Source organism: Bos grunniens, chromosome X (assembly GCF_055505025.1).
Source record: "Bos grunniens cultivar Pamir isolate PY7600 chromosome X, Bosgru_T2T1.0, whole genome shotgun sequence".
Lineage (NCBI taxonomy): Eukaryota > Metazoa > Chordata > Mammalia > Artiodactyla > Bovidae > Bos > Bos grunniens.
Window position 1 is genome coordinate 122,319,466 of NC_141194.1, and position 21,996 is coordinate 122,341,461.

The 21,996-nt window shown below is 39.3% G+C and overlaps 1 pseudogene; it reads left to right on the forward strand.

The window, feature by feature from the left end:
- The first annotated feature begins 2,803 nt into the window (after window positions 1-2,803).
- LOC147341281 (endoplasmic reticulum resident protein 44 pseudogene) lies at window positions 2,804-21,367 on the forward strand (annotated as a pseudogene).
- Window positions 21,368-21,996: the final 629 nt, after the last annotated feature.

Here is a 21,996-nt window from a genome sequence, read left to right on the forward strand (position 1 = left end):
AGTCTAATCCTGGACCAAAGACCTTGAGTGACATGGGCCCACTGACCTCATCACCTCATCCTGTACCATTCTTCCTTTTCCTGATTACCCCAAGCCTAACTAACAATCTATCAACTCCTTCAACTTGTCACAAGCTTTCCTTTCTTGGGGTCTTCCTTAAAGTTTCCTCTGCCTGTAAGCCTTTCTCCCACCTACCACCCTGCCTTCTGCAGTCTCTGCCTAGAAAACTTCACATCCTTTAGTTGTTGTTTAGTCACTAAGTCATGTGTGTCTCTTTCTCAGACCCCATGGACTGTAGACCACCAGGCTCCTCTGTCCATGGGATTTCCCAGGCAAGAATACTGGAGTGAATTGCCATATCCTTTAGAGCTCAGACCAAATGTTACTGCCTTCATGATCCTCCAAGCCCAGCCAAGCCTTCATTATCTACTCTCCTAGCAACCTGGTTCTTTCCTTCCCATCACCTACACACCTAGCAAGTAATTAAAACAGGAAGTATATGGTTTAAATTAGGCAATCCCTTTCACTATGTTGTAAGCACCTGATCGTCAGGGATGCTGTCTGCTTTTATATCACCAGCACCTCTCTAACACTAAGCATAGGACTTGGCACAAAATTTTACTCAATTCATAGTGGTTAAATAAATATGTGAATATTGTTATTTCTCGCCCAATTGAGTATTGTTTGTGATCACTGAGGGCCAAGCCAGCATCCAGCTTGCATACCACTGTAGTCTCTGCTCCCTGTTCCATGCCTGGCCAAGGAGCAAGTCTGGTTTAGGGATGGGCATGGCCTCACCTCAGGGACACCTGGACCTTCTGCCAAATGCCAAGCCTGTGGCAGGCCTGGCTCAGTCATCTCTGCAGGAGAAGCCACAGCTGGTGAGGAAGATCCCCCTGGAGAGGGCTCCTGGAGGCTTTTGGAGCAGGAAAAGTGAAACAAGACTGCCATTTTCCAGAGTCCTCCAGAATTAGTACCACCAGGCCCTGATGTCTCAGCAGGTAAAGAATTACCTGCAATGCAGGAGATGCAGGTTCAATCCCTGAGTTAGGAAGATCTTCTGGTAAAGAGAATGGCTACCCACTCCAGTATTCTTGCCTGGGAAATCCCAGGGACAGAGGATCCTGGGGGGCCATGGTCCATGGGGTCACAAAGAGTCTGACATGATTGAGTGAGCACTAGTAGGGAGGACCCACTGTCACAGGACCTGGTGCAAGCCAGCTTATTTTTATTTATTTATTTATTGACCATGCTGCACAGCTTGTGGGGTTTTAGTTCCCTGACCAAGGATCAAACCTGTGCTTCCTGCATTGGAAGCACACAGTCTTAACCACTGGACTGCCCAGAAATTTCTGAGCCAGCTTACAGGGCGTGCCAAGCACTGTGCTGAGAGTTTTACAGGCATTCTCTAATTTAATCCTTGAAAAACTCTGTGCAATACATAATCTTTTATAGGTGAGAAAATTGAGGCATAATGAGATTAGATAATTTTGTCAGGCTCATATAGCAGTGTCATTTTGAACTCCAGTGTAGACACTTGTTCTCTGGACATAAAATAGACTCCTGCTCATGGGGCCTTGGTGTCCCCAGGTGGACAGTGAAGAGGTTGGACAAGAGTGCCGTCAAGGGCCTTTCTTAGTGTTTCCATCTGGCAGCAACAGCTTGTTTTCCAGGGAGAAATTGCTGAACTGAGTCCCTTTCAGGGCCAGTTGTCACCTCCCGGGTCTCATTGTTCTGTGCGGTTAGTCTGTCCCCTAGATCCCTGCCACGGTACCTTGTATGAACCTCAGCTCCACTCCCACTGCGAGGAGTGGGTTGATGGTCATCTGCCGCCCTGGCCCTGCACTCATGGTTCTGCCTCACTCGCCCGCCTCCTTCCCGCCCACACACACACAAGCTGATGGAGGTCCCCTCTTCCCTTGGCAAGCCACTTGTCCTGCCTCCATTCTCCCACTCGGGGTTGCTGGGAGGTTGTCAAGGGACAACCTTGACAGGGGAGCTGACTCCCTCCAACAGTGGCCAGCGTCACATTTTACAGTCTCCTGGTAGGAATTGCTACCCTGTGTTGTGTGTGTCCTCCGTGCCAGGACATGTGCTGAATGCCATCCTCGTGTCACCACGTGGAATCCTTGCCATCACACTGTCAGAGAGAGGCCATCCTTTATACATAAGCAAACCAAACCTCAGGGAAATGACATCACAGAGCTCACCTCTAAAAAGGGGCCCCAAGCGTGGGAGGTGGGAGGGAGGTTCAAGAGGGAGGGGACTCATGTGGCTACTCATGTTGATGTATGGCAGAAACAAAAGCAATATTGTAAAGCAATTACCCTTCAATTAAAAATAAATAAGTTAAAAATAGAAAGTGGCCCCAGTGGAGGTCCAAGGCCAATCATTTTCTGCCTGTGCTGCTTTCCTGTCACTTCCTCTCCATGTGGGCTTTGGCCAGGGACCTGTCCTCCCCAAGCCTCAGTGTCCTCATGTGTGAAAGGAAGATGATGTGAGTGCCCATCTCATAGAGTTGCCAAGAGGCTCAAAACACAAGCTGTGTAGACCTAGCCCAGAGGAAGTGCTCCGTGTGTTTTAGCAATTACACGTGTGGTGGTTGTAGTTAGTGATGTAACCTTACGCCTCTAAGCTGCACCCACTGAGCTCTTCCAGCCAGCCCTCTTCCTCTGAACAGCCAGGAGGCTAGGGCGTAAGAGCCGAGCCACTTTGTGACCAGGGAACATGGTGGCTTTTCATCTCTCCACAGTCCCCTTCCCCAACCCATTCCGTCTGCCCTGGGAGAGCTGGCTTTTGAGTCATGACTCTGCCCAGGTAACGAGAATAATGAGGTGATCCACCTAGTAGGCGACCGAGCCGCTCATGCCTAATAAAAAAGACAAATTCCCGAGGCTAGGCAGCCAGTGCCTTTAAATAAAACTGAAATTCAGTGAAAGGAGAGATCTTCACAGTTGTTGAAATCATGGCCTCCTGCACCTGCAGAAGGGAATATGTGGCACTCCCAGGTTGAAATCTAGTACATGGGCTCCTAATCTCTTAGAACTGATTACTTTAATGAATTTTAAAGGTAGGGCTTTAATTAAAACAGGTCTTTGTGGACAGAAAGCATGCTATTTTGTGAGCTCGGTAAATATTGCCTTTTAAACTAGTAAGTTCAGTTACCAGAAATACTACTGCATATAAACAGTTGGTTTTTTTCATCCTGTGCTGTGGAAACATAACTAGATATTGAAGAGAGGCTGGCTGCATTTCAAAGCCTGGCATTTGGCTCTGCAAATAATAGCGACTTAAATGTACAGGACATGTTTCTCCTCTGGAGCACAAAGAACTTTCCAGCCATGATCTCATCCTGTCTTCAGACATTCCCCTCTGAGGCTGGACTGAGGAAGACAGTGTTCATGATGGCAGCATTGCCAGGCCTTTCTGACTCCCCCAGGACCCCTACTGCACCCCCCCCACCCTGTACATTACAGAGAAGAAGGAGACCACCCAAAGGAACACGACGATTTCTTCTCCCTTTCTCCTTACCCAGCTGGTAGGTACCACTCTTCTTTGTTCAGAAGAAAAATAAATAATATGAGTACTCAGGCTGACGTTATGTGCTAGGCACTGGGCTAAGCATGAACGTATTATTTCATGTAACACTCAAAACAATCCTGGGACATAGGTACTAATATTATCCGCAAAGGTTCCTCCACTTCACTCACTAACAGCCTTGCTGTGGCCTGCCAGTCCCCCCTGCAGGTCCTTCTAGCTCTCTGTTCTCATTCCCTCCCCTTTCTCCTTTGTCTGGTGGGATATCTGAGAGTCCAGGACAGGCTAGAGCAGTAGGCCCCACATTGACAAATTGCTTGCCAATATTTTTTTTTAAAAGAGACCCTCTCTTGGGCATCTTCTCTGTGCCAAATTTCATGCCAATCAATTTTACATTAACTATTTACCTTTCCCATGAGCTCTGTGAGGAAGGTATCATTATTATACTCATCTTAGTGATGAGAAAACCAAGACTTAACAGAAGCTGATATCTTCTCCCAAGACCATAGACTTGGTAAATGGCATGTCCTGGCCTTCAAACCAAACTGTCTACCTCCAGAAGCTGCTCTATTTCCATTCAACTCACTGCCTCCCAAAGTCTAGAAATCTGCCTGCAAACATATATGGAGTTCTGCACCTTTTCCCATTGCATATCTCCAATTGGTCACATTTGTAACTTCCCCTAATAGCAGCATAATTTATAGGCTGAGAGGCAGTGTGCGTGGCTTGTGTCACCTGTCATTCACCTCTAATTATGTGACTCAGCCGTTGAGTGCTTCATTGTCAGAAAGCAGATCCTTTCTGTCAGTAGAGTTCTGTCTTCATTCAAGTAACCTCTAATTTGTGAGCCGGCTCTTCCCTTTGGATTATTTAGAGAAGGTATAAGTCATGTTGTGGTCAGTTTCAGGAAACCCACTTATTTTCCTTTTGTCTTTTCTTATCTCCAGATTTATTGTAATGACTTAGGGATTTGCATTCCTAATTGAAAATCAAAGAATGGAGGACTTGACCTTGGAGGATGTTGCAGAGATCCCTAGCACTCACCAATATTCATGTTCTACTCTTCTTAGGCATGTAGTTCAACTGTTGTTCCTAGGCTCCCCTGCAATAAGGTGTGGCCATGTGACTATTCCACATAAAACAAATGTAAATGATGTGAACTTTGTCCAGAGTTGGCCCAGAACAGCTCCAGGTAATCCTCAATCCTTTTCCCATATCTCAATCAGATTGATGGAGAGAACTCTAAGCACTGGGCTTCCCAGGTGGCTCAGTGGTAAAGAATCCACCTGCAATATGGGAGACACAAGTTCGATCCCTCAGTTGGGAAGATCCCCTGGAGAAGGAAGTGGCAACCTACTCCACTATTCTTGCCTGGAAAATCCCATGGACAGAGGAGCCTGGCCGGCTACAGTCCGTGAGGTCACAAAGAGTCGGACATGACTTCATGGCTAAAACAACAAACAACAGCTCTGAGTATGGGAGGAGCCTGGATACAGGATAACAATGAGAGAGCTGCCTGACCAGGAATGCTTGCACTGGGTTATGACATGAATGGCAAACAACCCTTTTTTTGTTTTGCTACTGAATTTTTAGTTACAGAGGCTAGCTTTACTGACCTTAACTAATATAGAGGAAAGCAATAATTTCTGGATATCCAAAATACAGATGGAAAGGAAGGATGTATAATAAGCCAAGAAAAGCAGAATCACTGATGAGGAGGAATCTGATAAACAGTGAATGAATTACCTCCTTTCTCCATGTCCATATATCCTTTTATTTCTCTCATCTCCCTCCTGCAAAGGAATCAGCACAACTTTGATCAAGATCATTTCCTCCCCTATGCTGCTGCTAAGTCACTTCAGTCGTTTCTGACTCTGTGTGACCCCATAGACGGCAGCCCACCAGGCTCCCCCATCCCTGGGATTCTCCAGGCAAGAACACTGGAGTGGGTTGCCATTTCCTTCTCCAAAGCATGAAAGTGAAAAGTGAAGGGCTGATTGAAAACAGTAGACACCAATGGATGAATGGCTTCTATGTATGTGCAAACCCATTGATCAACCTCAGCATCTCACCAATTGGTGGAATATACTAGATGGAGATTTTTTGAGGAGGAGTCTAATGTGTGGAGGTCACTGCTGAGCAGAGAGAGGTCTTCCTTTCTCACCACCAGTCGTCATGGGTCTCTGGAGATCAGCTTGTCTTCCCAATCCTTTCAGTGGTGACTTTGACCCATGAGAGTCAGCACAAGCAGAATCATCCCATTGAAGAAAGGGAGTTATGCATGTTTAATACCAGAAACCCTCATGGAGCCAGGGCTTTGGGTGGGAATGCAAAGAATCTTCTATATTTTTAACAGGTGACACAGGGGCTTGTTGTAACTTTTATCCACTGTGGAGACCTTTCTGTTAGATATGGAGGAGGTCTTTAGTAGATTGTATAGATGGAGACATGGAGGCCTCAGGGGGTGGGGTGGACATGACCTGTTGAACACCTCCTGGCTGGTCAGTACCAGCAGGAGAACTAGATTAAGGCTGACTGCTCCAGATCCTTTCAAAGCAAGCTTGGGTTTAATCATTTTATAAAAATGAGAAGTAATTTTAATGTAATAAATCTTTTATAGTATGGTAGGCTTAGAGGCATATCTTCTCCCCAGCCCAGAGTAAGTTATGGAAATATAACAGGGTGAGTCATCTCTTTGTGTGTATATGTTTATTTGAAAGTATCAGAATATTATAAATGAAGTGTTTTTCTGAAATATTAACTTGGAGATTTGCCGGAAATCATGCAGTTTTTGCCTCTGCTGTGTTATGTAAAAAAAAAATGTTCCTTGATGAGTGACTAATAGCTGTGTATCTGTTTATCATTATTCAGTCATTAAACATTTACAGAGCACTTGTTGGAGAGTTGGATTAGGTGTTGTTTGGAGGGTTGTGTGGATATGTGGGCCAAAGACATGCCTTGCTCTGGGACACAAGCCCTTCAATTCTCAGTACCCCTCCCCTATATTACCCCCACAGAAGCCTTCCAGAAAGTCAGAGCAGCTCTGATCACAAAGAAAAGTTCTGCCTTTCCCCTGTCAGCACTGCTTCATCCAAGATCCATCCTTTCAGCTTCATTCTCATAGTCTCCCCTGCTTCTTAGCCTCTTTTGCTTTATTTTTTAAAGTGATTTTAATTTATTGTTATTATTTTTTGACCATGCTGTGCAGCTTACAGGATCTTAGTGCCCAGACGAGGGACTAAACCCAGATCCCTGGCAGTGAAAGCACCAAGTCCTAACCACTGGACCGCCAGGGAATTCTCTAGCCTCTTCTATTTTAAATGGTCTCTCTTGCTTTTTATTAAGCACTGAACTTTTTAATTATTCAAAAATGCCATATTCTTTGTAGAAGGTATATAAAATATAGACAAGAAAATTGAGAAAAAATTGATTAACTCCACCAACCATAAGAAACCACTCAACATTTAGTGAACATGTTTTCAGTCTTTTTTCCTATGCATAGAGAGTCACATGTGTTTTAAATTTATACACATGAAATTATATTTCAGACACTATAGCTTGCCTTTTGATCAATTGTGCAAAGATTTCCATGACCACAAATACTGCATTTTTACTTTTGGTGTCTGCAGAACATTTTACTGTAGAGAGGAACTATCATGTACTTAACCACATGTTGGTGAATATTAAATTATTTCCAATTTGTCTCTGTAATGAATTGTTTCTGTATTTATCCTTGTATACACACACGTTGTTTTCTGGTCACTAAGTTGTGTCCAACTCTTTTGTGACCCCATGGACTGTAGCCCATCAAGGTCCTTTGTCCATGGGATTTCCCAGGCAAGAATCCTGGAGTGGGTTGCCATTTCCTCCAGGGGATCTTCCTTACCCAAGGATCAAACCCATGTCTCCTACATTGGCAGGTGGATACTTTACCACTGAGCCACTAGGGAAGTCCTATATACACACATTTGTATGTTTATCTTATTATTTCCAAAGAATAAATTCCTAGAAACTGAATTTCTACATCAAGCGGTGTATACTTTTTTGAGGTTTTTAATCCTTATCTGTTTAGCCTTTGAGTCTATGTCCATAACACCCTGAACCTGCCCGATCTTGTGTCTTTAGCTTTTGATCCATCTTCTCCTAAAAATATTGCCTCCCAGATTATTCCATTTGCACTTCAGAAACCTCAGACCAAGTATTGCCCCACCAACCAAGATCTTAGGTCATACAGCCAGCCAGATATTGTCAGAGCAGAAGCTAAAACCTTAATTTTCTGACCCAGTTGACTTATAAACATTTGGGTTACCACTAAGGGACTTCCCTGGTGGCTCAGTGTTAAAGAATCTGCCTGTGAATGCAGGAGATGTGGGTTCAATCCCTTGGTTGGGACAATCCCCTGGAGAAGGAAATAGCAACCCACTCCTGTATTCTTGCCTGGGAAATCTCATGGTTAGAGGAGTCTGGTGGGCTACAGTCCATAGGGTTGCTAAAGAGTTGGACACAACTGAGCGAGTAAACAATGACAAAGGGCTAACAATGGCCACCACTAGCCCACTCTTTCTTGCCAACAATGATCTGGCTGCTTGCTGCCTGGAAGGAGAATCTGGCTTGCAATGGGCCTCTGGCTTATCTTCGCATTTTTACTCATGTCCAAATGGAAATCACATTACTTAAAATACAAACATGATTTAATGGTTTTTAAAATGTGTAGCTGTCTCCATTCTAATTGCCCATTAAGGCAAGGAACACGACTATGGAATGATAGGGAAAAATGATATGCAGATAAATGTGAAGCTGAGAGGAAAGGGATGCAAGAGACGTAGCCTAGTAGAGAAGAGCAAGGAACCATGGTTCTAAGTTTCATTCTGCCACTAAGTCTCTGGGTCATTGAGAAATCCTTTTGTAGAGGAGGGTGGACACTGATCTCTAGGCTTCCTGCCAGTTTTAGTGATCTAGGATTAAAAATCAACAGGTTTGAAGTTTACCCCTTTTCCCAGGTTTATAAAGAAGGGGGTGTTTGAGAAGTCTAATAATAGATCCAGGACCCAGGGCTTAAAGCTTAAATCAACTGGCCATGAATTTAATGAGCCTTAAAGCCCCTTTTTTCACTTTCACTTCACTTTCAAAGCCTGAATGTGACTAACTTAATGTATCTCATGGAATCTAAAATGCCATACTAGTAAGATGCTCTCTTATATACCACTAAGAAATGTTTTTTAATGCTTACCATTAAACTACGAAACAATACTGTTTTATGTTTCAATGATAACTTACATCCTAATCTCAAATCTTAAGATTATCTGGCCTTCACACTCACAGACCCCTTTACGTTGTACAGAGGAAGAAAGCCTGGAGAAGTAACATGAGTAGCCCAAAGCCACAGAGACAGTGTGGGACTAGAACCAAAAAGCAATAGAGAGAAGCACTTGCAGAATAGAGGAGTAAGGATGTCCAAAAATCATTCCTTCGTGAAAGCAGGGAAAACACTGGCAAATTTATCAAAGTCAACTTGTTCACAACTTTTTCTAGAAATTAACCAAAGGCTTCAAAAATCCATGGAGAATTTTATTCAAGAAAAATAGCTGGGCTTTGATAAGAATAGAAGACTTTGTTGTGTTTTATCTTTCCCTACTTACATCCTCCTCTCCCCAACTCAGTGGCAGCCTTGAAAACCAGTAGCCTAGGAAGAGAGCCAGTGTTAGAAGGAAAACAACAGAGCATCACACTATGGGAGGCAAAAACTAATAGAACTTCCAAGAGAAATAGATAAATCTATTATTATAGCTGAAAATTTCAACATCCCTCTCTCAGAAAAGGATAGATCCAACAGACAGAAAATCAGTAAGAACAGAGTTGAACTGAACAATACCCATCAGTCAACTGAATATAACTGATATCTCTTGACTACATCTAACAACAGCAGAATACACCTTCTTATCAAGCTAACATGGAATAGTCACCAAGATAGGCTACAATTTGGGTCATAAAACACAACTTAACAAATTTAAAAGACTAAGTCATACAATGTCTGCTTTCAGACAACAAAGGAAAATGATAATGAAGGAAGACTATGAACAACTCTAAGCCCACAGATTTGATAACCTAGATGAACTAGACCAATTCCTTGAAAGACACAATTTGCCAAAGCTCACACAAGAAGAAACAGACAACAGATATGCCTGTATGTAAAGAAACTGAATCAATAATATCCTTCCAAAATAGAAAGCATTGGTCCCAGATTGGGTTCACTGCTGAATTCTATCAATCATTTAAAAGAGAAATTATAGCAATTCTTTACAATCTCAGAGAATAGAAGCAGAGGGAATACATCGTAACTCATTTGAGGGCAGCATTGCCCTAATATCAAAACCAGACAAGACATTACAAGAAAACTGCAGACCAATATCGCTCATGAACATGGAAAAATCCTCATCAAAATATTAGCAAATTGAATCCAACAATGTATAAAAAAGATTTTATACCATGACTAATGGGATTTATCCCAGGTGTGCAAGGCTGATTCAACACTTGAAAATCAATGTAATATATCTTATCAACAGACAAAAAAGAAAAAGTATCACATGATCATATCAATAAATGCAGAAAAAGCATTTGACACATCCACACTGAACTCTTAATAAGCTGGAGTGGAACTTCTTCAACTTGATAAAGTTGAGTGAAAGTCATTATACAATTGTCCAAGCCCATAGAATATACAGCACCAAGAATGAACCCTAATATAAACTATGAACTTTGAGTGATTATGATATGTGAATGTAGGTTCATTAATTGTAACATATAAACCACTCTGGTGGGAATGTTGATAATGAGGGTAGATATGCATGTGTGGGGCAGGGGATACATGAGAAATCTCTGTACTTTCCCCTCACTTTTTCTGAAATTTCATTAAAAACTTTTAATGAAAATGATCCAGCTATATTCACTTTACAAGAGGGTCACTTTAATTAAAGAATCATTATAAGGGACAAAGTATGACACTATTCATTGATAAAAGAAGTAGTCCATTAAGAAGATCCAATAATATAAATATATACATAGCTAATAATAGAACCCCAAAATATAGGAGCCAAAAACTGACAGAAATGAAATAGAATAGATAGTTCTCCATAATATTTGAAGACTTAAATACCTCACTTTCAAAAATGAATAGAATAATGAGAAGATCAATAAAGAAATGTTACACACCAACTAGACCTAACAACACTGTATGCAATAGCAACAGACTATACATTTTTCTGATGTGCACTTGGAACACTATCTGGGAGACATAGGCCATAAATTAGGCTACAAAACAAGTCTCAGTAAATTTTAAAATATTGAAATTCTGTAAAGTAATTTCTCTAACTCAACAGAAACTAGAAATCACTAAAATAGTAAATCTGAAAAGTTCACAAATATGTGGAAATTAAACAGCACACTCTCAAACAACCAATGGATCTAATGAAATCACAAGGGAAAATGTAAAACAATTGGAGGTAAATGAAAGTGAAACGATATTATACCAAAACTTAAGGGATGCAATGAAAGCAGTGCTCAGAGGGAAATTTATGACTATAAACACCTACATTACAAAAGAAGAACGATCTCAAATCAATAATCTATATCTTTGCACCATAAAGGCAAAAAAAGAGAAAACTAAACCCTACTGTAGCAGAAGGAAGGGTTGAGTTTAAAGTAGAAAATTTTCAAAGTACACAAGAGAAAAGCAATAGAATCAATAAAACCCAAAGTTGGTTCTTCAGGAAGATCAATAAAATTGGCAAACCTCTAGCTAGACTGGCCAAGAAACACAAAAAGAAGATTCAAATTATTAAAATCAAAAATGAAGTTGACATTACTACAGACCTACAGAAATAAAAAATATTGTAAGATAGTACTGTGAACAATTGCATGCCAAAAAAATTAGATATTCTAGACGAAATGGATAAAGTCCTAGAAACAAACTACCAAACCTGACTCAAGAAGAAATAGAAAATCTAAGTAGACTCATAACAAACTGAGATTGAATCAGTAATCAAAAACCTCTCCACAAAGAAAAACCTAGGACCAGATGAATTCTACAAAATATTTTAAAAAGCACTAACACAAATTCTTCGGAAACTCTTCCAAAATATGTAATTTTGAAGGGATTGTTCCCTAATTTATTCTTTGAAACCAGCATTCTCCTATCAAGGCCAGACAAAGACCTCACAAGCAAAGAAAACTACAAATTGATATCCATTACAAATATGGATGTAAAAATCATCAGCAAATTACTAGCAACCAAATCCAGCAGTATATTAAGGGGACTCTAAACCATGAGGAGTTGCGATTTGTCTGAAGAATGCAAGGAGTTCGACATTAAGGAAAAAGAACAGTCCGTATATATTAGTCTACTAGGACTGCCTTAAAAGAATGCTACAGCCTGGGTGGCTTAAATAACAGAAATTTATTTTCTCAGATATAGAGGCTGAAAGTCCAAGATCAAGGTGCTGGTTGGTTTCTAGTGAGCCTTCTCCCTTGCTTCCTTCTTGCTGTGTCTTCACATGGCATTTCCTCTATGCTCATGCACTCCTAGGGTCTCTTCCTCTTCTTGTAGGCATACCAGTCCTATTGGATTAACACCCTGTCCTTATTACTTCATTTAATCTGATTACCTCCTTAAAGACCCTATCTTCAAATACAGTCACATTGAGGGTTTGGGCTTCAACATATGCTTTTTTTTTTTGAGGGGGACATGATTCAGTTCAGAATTTAATATACCATACTAACAGAATGAAGGAGGAGAAAACTCATATGATTATCTCAACTGAGGCAGAAAAAAGCATTTGATAAAATTAGATTTCGATATTTATGATAAGAATATTCAACAAATTAGAAATAGATGGGCGCTTCCTCAACATAATATAGTGCATTTATGAAAAACTCACAGTGAACAACATATTTAATGGTGAAAGACTGAAAACTCTCTCTGTAAGATCAGGAACAAGACATGCAACTTGCTTTCCCCAATTCTGTTCAACATTGTATAGGAAGTTCTAGCCAGAGCAATTAAGCAAGAAAAATAAAGAAAAGATATCCAAATTGAAATGAAGTAGAACTATCTCTATTTTCAGATGACATGATCGTATATATAGAAATTCCATGATATTATATATAGAATTCCTAGAGCATCCGTAAAAACTATTAGTGCTAATAAACAAATTCAAAAAATTTTCAGGATATAAGTTCAACATAAAATGATCAATTGTAACTTTATATGCTAGTAATAAATTATTCATAAAGGAATTTAAAGTAAACAGTTTCATTCACAATAGCAAGAAATTTAACCAAGGTGGTACAAGACTTATACATTGGAAATTACAAACATTGCTGAAAGAAATTAGAGTTAAATAAATGGAAAAATATCTTGTGTACATGAACTTGAAGATTTAGTATTATCACTATCTAATACTTCCTAAATTGATCTAAAGATTCAGTACAATTCCTGTCAATATCATAATAGCCCCCTTAAGTTCAGTCACACAGTCGTGTCTGACTCTTTGTGACCCTATGGACTGCCGCATGCCAGACTTCCTGTCCATCACCAACTCCTGAAGCTTGCTCAAACTCATGTCCATAGAGTCAGACGTGAAATACCCGCCTTATTTTTACATAAATGGAAAAGTTGATCCTAAAATTCATATAAAATTTCAAGGGACTCTGAGTAGCCAAAAACAGTTTTAAAGACACAAAACAAACCTGAAGGAGTGTCTCCATCCGTTCAGGCTGCTATAACAAAATACCATAGACTGAATGGCTTATAAACATCAGAAATTTATTTCTCACAGTTTTGAAGGCTAGGAAGTCCAAGAATGTAGCACAACAGATTTGTCATCTGGTGAGGACCTGCTTTCTGGTTCATATATAGCTATCTTCTCAGTGTGTCCTCATATAGCAGAAGAGACAAGGGAGCTTTTCAGGGTTTCTTTTATATGGGCACTAATCTCATTTATGAGACCTCTGCTCTCATGAGCTGATCACTTTCTAAAGACTTCACATCCAAGCACCATCACCCTAGAGGTTAGGATGTCATCATGTGATTTTGGAAGGATACAAGTATTCAGTCAATAGCAAGGAGTCACACTTCCCTGTTTTGAAACTTGACTGAAAAGATACAGTAATTTTTAAAAGTGTTGGTAGGAGCTTCCCTGGTGATCTAGTGGTTGAGAGTCTACCTGCCAATGCAGGAGGCATGGGTTCAATCCCTGGTCCAGGAAGATTCCACATACCACAGAGAGGCTAGGCCGATGTGCCACAACTACTGAACCCACACTCTAGAGCCTGCAAGCTGCAACTACTGAGTCCATGTGCTACCACTACTGAGCCCACATACTGCAACTACTGAAGCCTGCATACCTAGAGCTGTGCTCCACAAGCGAGATCACTGTAATGAGAAACCTGTGCGCCACAATGAAGAGTAGCCCCACCCCCTCGCCACAACTAAAGAAAGCCAGGGCACAGCAATAAAGACCCAGCGCAGCCAAAACTATTAAAAGAAAAAAAATGTCGATAAAGGAATAGGGATAGATACATAGATTAATGGAATAGAACTGAGAGTCTAGAAATAAATCCATATGTCTAAGGTCAATTGATTTTTCACAAGGATGCCAAGATCATTCAATGGGAAAATGACAATCTTTTAACAAGTCATCCTGGGGAAGCTGGATATGTTTATGTATTAATAAAAGAATGAAGTTGGATTCATACCTCATATCATATGCAAAGATTAACACAAAGAGGATCAAAGACCTAAATATAAGAACTAAAATTAGGAGACCCTTAGAATGAAGCATAGGGGAAGCCTTCATAAAAGTAGATTTGGGAGTGACTTCTTATATATTACACCAAAAGCACAGGCAACAAAAGAAAAAATAGATAAACTGAACATCAAAATTAAAGTCTTCTGTGCATCAAAGAAATACTATGAACAGAGTAAAAAGGCAACTCACAATGTCAGAGAAAATATTTGCAAATCAAACATTTAATAAAGGATTAATATCCTAATATCCTGAAGCTCCAATACTTTGGCTACCTGATGCAAACAGCTGACTCATTGGAAAAGACCTTGATGCTGGGAAAGATCAAAGGCAGAAGAGGTGACAGAGGATGAAATGGTTGGATGGCATCACCAATTCAATGGACATGAACTGGAGCTAACTCTGGGAGATGGTGAGGGACAGGGAAGCCTGGCGTGCTGCAGGCCATGGGATCACGAAGAGTCAGACAGGACTTAGCGACTAAACAACAACAATATCCTAATAAATTAAAAAAAACTCATAGAGCAATAACAACAACAAAAGAACTAAAAAATTGGTAAGGACTTGAATGTACATTTCTCCAAAGAAGATATAAAAGTGGGTGACAAATATATAACAGATACTCATTACCCAGATTCAATCTCTGGGTCAGGAAGATCCCCTGGAGAAGGGACTGGCTACCCACTCCAGTATTCTTGCCTGGAGAATCCCGTGGAAAGAGCAGCTAGGCAGGCTACAGTTCATGGGGTCGCAAAGAGTCAGACATGACTGAGCAACTAACACTTCACTGTCACTATTATTCTGGAGAAAGGAATGGCTACCCACTCCAGTATTCTTGCCTGGAACATTCCATGGACAGAGGAGCCTGGTGGGCTATATTAGGGAAATGCAAATCAAAACCATAATGAGATACTACTTCACACCAATTAGGTTGTGTGTGTGTGTGCGTTAGCTGTTCAGTCGTATCCGACTGTTTGCAACGCTATGGACTGTAGCCCTCCAGGCTTTTCTGTCCATGGGATTCTCCAGGCAAGAATACTGGAGTGGGTTGCCATGCCCTCCTCCAGGGGATCTTCCCGACCCAGCGATCGAACCCACAACCATTACATCTCCTGCATTGGCAGGCAGATTTTTTACCACTAGTGCCACCTGGGAAGCCAAGTGACTAGGTGGAGATGTAAATTAGCACTTCTCAGTCTATGACATGCTTTGGAAACACCTGGGATCCTGTTAAAATGCAGATTCTGATGTAGTAGATTTGGGGTGAGGTTTGAGATTCTGCATTAAAAAAAAAAAAATTAGCCATGTCACACAGCATGTGAGATCTTAGTTCCCAGACCAGAGATTGAACCCGCATCCCCTGCATTTTAGGGGGACACAGTTCTAGGGGGCAAAATCTTAACAACTGGACCACCAGGCAAGTCCTGAGATTGTGCATTTTTAGTAAGCTCCCAGGTAACACTGATGTTGCTGATCTCTGAAGAATATACTTTGAGAAAGAAGGCTGTAAAGGAATGACTGTTCACCTAGGTTGTCAGTTAAAGCCTTCATTTAGCAATTTTTTGAAGAAACAACTGTACTAGAAAGTCATAGAGGCATGGTTTGTTGGGAATAAGGCTTTGAATAAAGTTGAGTGTGTTTTTGTGTAAAATAGCAAACACTATTTAGTACGTGTCAATCACAGTGCTAAAGCATCTCATTGATTATCCCTTTCCAGTCCTTTGAACAATTCCATGAGGAAGTCACTTGTCTTTTAGACTGGGTGGCTTATAAACAAGAGAAATTTGTTTCTCACAGTTCTCAAGTCTGGGAAATCAAAGATCAAGTTGCTGGCAGATTCAGTGTCTGATGAGGGCATACTTTCTGGTTCATAAATGGCCAGCTTCTTGTGGTGTCTTCACATGGTGGAAGGAACTAGGGAGCTCTCTGGGGTCTCTTTTGTAAGAGCACCAGTCCCGATCAAGAAGGCTTCATTCTTAAGACCTAATCACCTCCCAAAGGCCCCACTGCCTAACATCATCACACTGGGAATTAAGTTTCAACATATAAATTTTAGGTGGACACATTCAGTCTATAGCAGTGCTATTATAGCTGAGGAACTGAGCACAGAGAGGTGAAGTGATTTGTCTATGTTCATGTATGTAGAACATGGCAGAGCCAGGAATTGTACACAGACAGTTGAACACCAGAGCCCTTTAACCAGGGCAGTACCCTAAACTTGCATATCAGTATCTACCTAGAACTCATACACTTCCCAATGGCAAGCTATCATTTATGTGTTTATCTGTTTATTCTTCTCTGCCTCCTATACTTAAAATCATATAAAAATGTCTTTTAGAAAATGATAGAAGAACATGCTTTCAGTGAATGCTTATTCTGTGCAGGTCTGACCAGGACCTATAACATAAAATCATCTCATTTAACTTAATTCTCACAACAGTCTTTTCAGATAGTTATTATAACCCCCTGTTTATATGTGATCACACCAGGCTTTGCATAGCTTAAGGAACATGTTCAAGATCACTAAGCTAGCACACGGTAGGAGAACCAGGGTGGAAACCCAGGTCACCAAGCCTATCAGTCTGTACTTCTTTTCATCTAACAGACTGTTTTTGCAATGATTTTCATAAACCTTGGTGTTGTACTACTCAATGAACACTTCTTGGCTTTGGGCCATCTAAGCTGTGTAGTCAAGGTTAGTATATATCATTTATGGCCTCTTTCAGGCCAGGTAGTTTCAGAGTGGTTCTTTTTTGTTTTGTTTTGTTTAGTTTTCATCTTACTTTATATGACTTCAAATTTTAATAAATAGGGTGAAGGAGAAGGAATGTAACTTCTGCTATTAATAATTTTATATTAAGCTGTAGCCAATTAATGATGTGATCATTTCAGTTGAAGAGCAAAGGGACTGAGCCACATATATACATGTATCCATTCTCTCCCAACACCTCCCCACTCCCAGTCCAGGCTCAGAATGGTTCTTTACACTATCCCAACCTCATCAGTTCCCAAGGCCAGATATCCTAGTTATCGAACTTTGGCTATAATCCTGTTCTCAAGGATCCTACTACACAGCAAATTTTCAGTGTGTGTGGTTGTGGTTATGGTGAGTGGTGATGGGGTGGTGGTGGAGGCTGGTTAAACATAAACACCCATCAGCCGTATTTGGGGCTTTCAAACTTGATAAGCCTCCACATTCTCTACACACTTTCTCAGTGGATTTGAGAATAGTTATTGTAAATGGTTGTTTTAAAAAAGTACATCTTGAACTTCACAGTGAAGTCTGAGAAGTCTAAGCAACTACATGCCACAGTGGAATCAGGTGTGCTAGATAATGGGTGGACTTGTACTCAAACTTGAGCAAAATGTTCTCATTAGGTTCTTTTAACCATTGTCAAGATGAAATGAGTTATGTTACATGAGACAGTTTAAATTCAGAGAAAAGTATACAGAGTACTTGAAGAGACACACCCATATACCATATCCAATATTAACAAATGTTAACCTTTTGCTTTAAGCTTTTTCATTTTTTTAAATAAAAAATTATATTACTGAAATTTCCAGTTGTAAAATGGTTGAATACAGTTTTCGAGTTGGGGTAAATAGACCCCTGGGAATACAGAGGTACTCTGTATCTATTTCCATATCCTCTCCTTATATATTCTTTCCTGAAATTAATCAGCCTGAGTAAAGATAGTAGAAGGTTTAATAAACTTGCCCACTGATAGATCATTAAACATAATTTTTTATGAAATATGAATAAGTGATTAGGGTATATGATTCAAAAGGAGTTCAAGCAATAGAGTGACTTTGCTATACCAAACTCCTTTTAATACTTGCTTATGTGAACAAAGTTTCCTAGCCCTCATGCATACAAAAATGTAAAAGAGGGATAGAATTGATGCTGAACCTTATCTAATTCTGTCAGAAAGTAGTATCAGTTAAGAGATACCTAAGTTAACGGAGAACCTATCCTCATCCAATGCATTCAGAAATGGATTTGCAATAAAATTTTATTTTTAATAAATTTAGTGGCTTAATAAATAGTATATGTTTTATTTAATATTATAAATAAAATGATGAATAATTAATCATTATTTAATAAAATATTTAATATTTAATGAAATAATCAAACATTTTATATTCTTTTTAAAATTGTGTAATAGTGATAATTATAATTATAATGCAGTTCAGAAGAAAGGCATATAGAACTTTGCACCAATAGAAAATTTTTAATTTCAATTTACGTATGTATTTTAATGTGACTTAATTATAGACATTCAAGTATAAAAATATATTAGGATAGAAATACTGGGGATATGGAATGGATATGTGAGGTCAAAGAAAAATAGGAACTGTGTATATTTAAAGGAGATAATACTTCAATGGTTTTTATTTTACTCACAATCTGTGGAAAATTATATTCCTTGTACTTCACACATGTAACAAAAAGAGTCAACATTAAAACATGCAAAGATTTGAAGACAAATGAAGTAAAGATTTTATTGCCTCCTTCTTTCAGAAATCATCTCAAATTAACCAGTATGAAAAGAAATCAGTATACACTCTGTAACCTACAACAAAAATGTATGAAGAAGGGGTGCCAAGTGTAACACACGCAGCTATGTAGGCAGGTGTGAAAGATACCAGGTGAGGTTAGGTGGGACAGTAAAATTCAGTTGAAGCTGGCAGAAATGATACATTGAACATTCTCTGATCAAAATGAACTATATGTAGAAAATTTAGATACAGTAACAAGAAAACACTATCACTTGAAAAATATGAATTTTAAGATCAGTAGGTCATGGAGAAGGAAATGGCAACATACTCTAGTATTCTTGCCTGGGAAATTCCATGGACAGAGGAGCTTGGCGGGCTACAGTCCATGAGATTGTGAAAGAATCCGACATGACTTAGAAACTAAACAACAACAATAGTCATACTTCCAAGGAATTTATAATTCAGTGGAGGGGGGAGAAGGTATGTGTGTAAATAATTAGAATTCCAAAGTGAGAGTGATAGGTGCCCTTAAGGTATTTGTAGAAGTGGGTTGTAGATCTTGCTTCTTCCAGTGTCCTCACCTTAGGCCTACTGATTGAGAACTGGCACTTTAGCAGTGTACCTGGCTGATTCATATATGCCCATTAAATATGAGAAGTACAGCTGTAGATTTCTGAAAAGAGGAAAATTTCTTCTCATTGGCAGAATCAGAGAAGTCTTCTTGAAGGAATAGGAGAATAGAGCCTTGAAATGTTAAACTGATGTTAAATTTTCAGTGTTAAGTGGAATGAATAAGGTAGCTTGTTCCCTTCAATAACTTAATAAATCTTTATTATGAATTGGTTACCTTCTTTTTTGGTTTTATATTTTTAAGGAGTCTTATTGTGTGACATGCTGACATGGCCAGATGTCAGAACTGGCCCTAAAGAAACTGGCAAAGCCCTTGGCCAGTTTCCATTAGGATGGCTCTTTATTATCTTAGCCAAAATAAAATCATGGTCTTTAGTGGATTCTCAGTAGCCTTCCAATTACTCCACTCAAGAGGAGAGGGACAAAAATGGGGCTTTGGAGAAGTTTCTTGTGTAATGCCATGGATCTCAGGTCTTGGTTCAGTTCTCGTAAATATTACAATGCAATTCTAACTGCTTTGATTCCCATGATGATATTGTGATCAAGATCTCTGATTCCTCTAATTCTGGGATTTTCTCATTATGTGAAACCTTGAACATTATACTTTAATGTACCTAATTTTTATTCACCTGAGTTTGTAGACATGAACATTACTAAAGTAATACAAAAAAGAAGAAAACAATGTAAAAGAAGGAAAAAAATCTTAGAAAAATATGCAAGTATTGGAGCCAAAGAAAACTGTCAGAAAGTGTCATGGAATATTGCTAGTCTAGAGCTTCGCTCTTGTCTGTCTCAGAAACCAAGACAAACGAGGTATTACTTGCATGCTTCCATGGTTCTATGGAACAAAAAGTGGTAAAAAAAAAAAAAAAGCAGATTGTTGCACACAATTTTTGAGGAAGCTTCCAATGTCATTAAGGAAGAATATACAAATGCAAATCAAGTAGTGTTTGCCAAAGTTGATTGCGATCAGCATGCTGATATAACACAGAGATACAGGATAAGCAAATACACAACCTTCAAATTGTTGCATAATGGGAAGATGATGAAGAGAAGATACAGGGGTAGTGATAAGAGAAAGAACTTGCAGATTACATCAGGCAACAAAAAAGTGACCCCTTCAAGAACTTCATGACTTAGCAGAAATCACCACTCTTGTCCGCAGCAAAAGAAATATCATTAGATATTTTGAGCAAAAAGATTCAGAAAACTATAGAGTTTTTGACAGAGTAGCAAATATTTTGCATGATGATTGTGCCGTCCTAGCTAGCTGCATTTGGGGTTGTTTCAGAACCAGAAAGATACAATGGAGACAACATAATCTACAAACCATCAGGGCTTTCTGCTCCAAATATGTTGTACTTGGAATCTATGACAAATTCTGATGAGATATATAATTGGATTCAAGATAAATGTGTTCCTCTTGTCTGAGAAATAGCATTTGAAAATGGAGAGGGATTGACAGAGGAAAGACTGCCTTTTCTGATATGGTTCCACTGTATGAAAGAAGATACAGAAAGTTTAGAAATGTTCCAGAATGAAGTAGGCCAACAATTAATAAGTGAAAACGGTACAATAAATTTTTACACGCTGATGGTGACACATTTAAACATTGTCTTCCGCACATACAGATTGCCCTGTGAAAGCTATTGACAACTTTAGGCATATGCATGTGTTTGCAGACTTCAGTAATGTAGTAACTCCTGAAAAACTCAAGCAGTTCATATTTGACTTACATTCTAGAAAACTACACAGAAAATTCCATCATGGTCCTGACCCAACTGATACAGCCTCAGGATAGGAAGTCCAAGATGTAGTAAGCAGTCCACCTGAGAGCTCCTTCCAAAGCACCCAGTGAATATAAGTATACTTTATTGAGGGATGGAGATGAGCTTTAAAAACTTTAAAAAACAACTTGCAAGCCTTTCAATTATGAAAATTATATTTTTATAATTCTATGTTTGTTTTTATTTTGAATAAATTGAAAGATTTGGGGTTTTTTAGTTAACTTATTTTTTAATTGAAGGAAAATTGCTTTACAGAATTTTGTTGTTTTCTGTCAAACCTCAACATGAATCAGCCATAGGTATACACATATCCCCTCCCTCTTGAACTTCCCTCCCATCTCCTTCCCCATTCCACCCCTCTAGGTTGACACAGAGCCCCTGTTTGAGTTTCCTGAGCCATATAGCAAATTCCCATTGATCATCTGTTTTACATATGGTAATGTAAATATCCATGTTACTTTTTCCATACATCTCACCTTCATACATCTCATCTTCAATTTTTATTTTGAATAAACTGAAAGAAGATTTTTTTTTTTAAAAATCAGTAAGTCAAATTCTATGGAAACTTCTATTGGAGTTTTGATTGCGGTTGCAATGTATTCATAGATTACTTTGAAGGAAACTGACATCTTAATTATTTTGTGTCTTCCCATCCATGCCTACTTCTTTATTTAAATCTTCTTTTAAGTGATTCTGTAAAAGTTTATATAATAATAGATTACATATAACTGTGATGTACC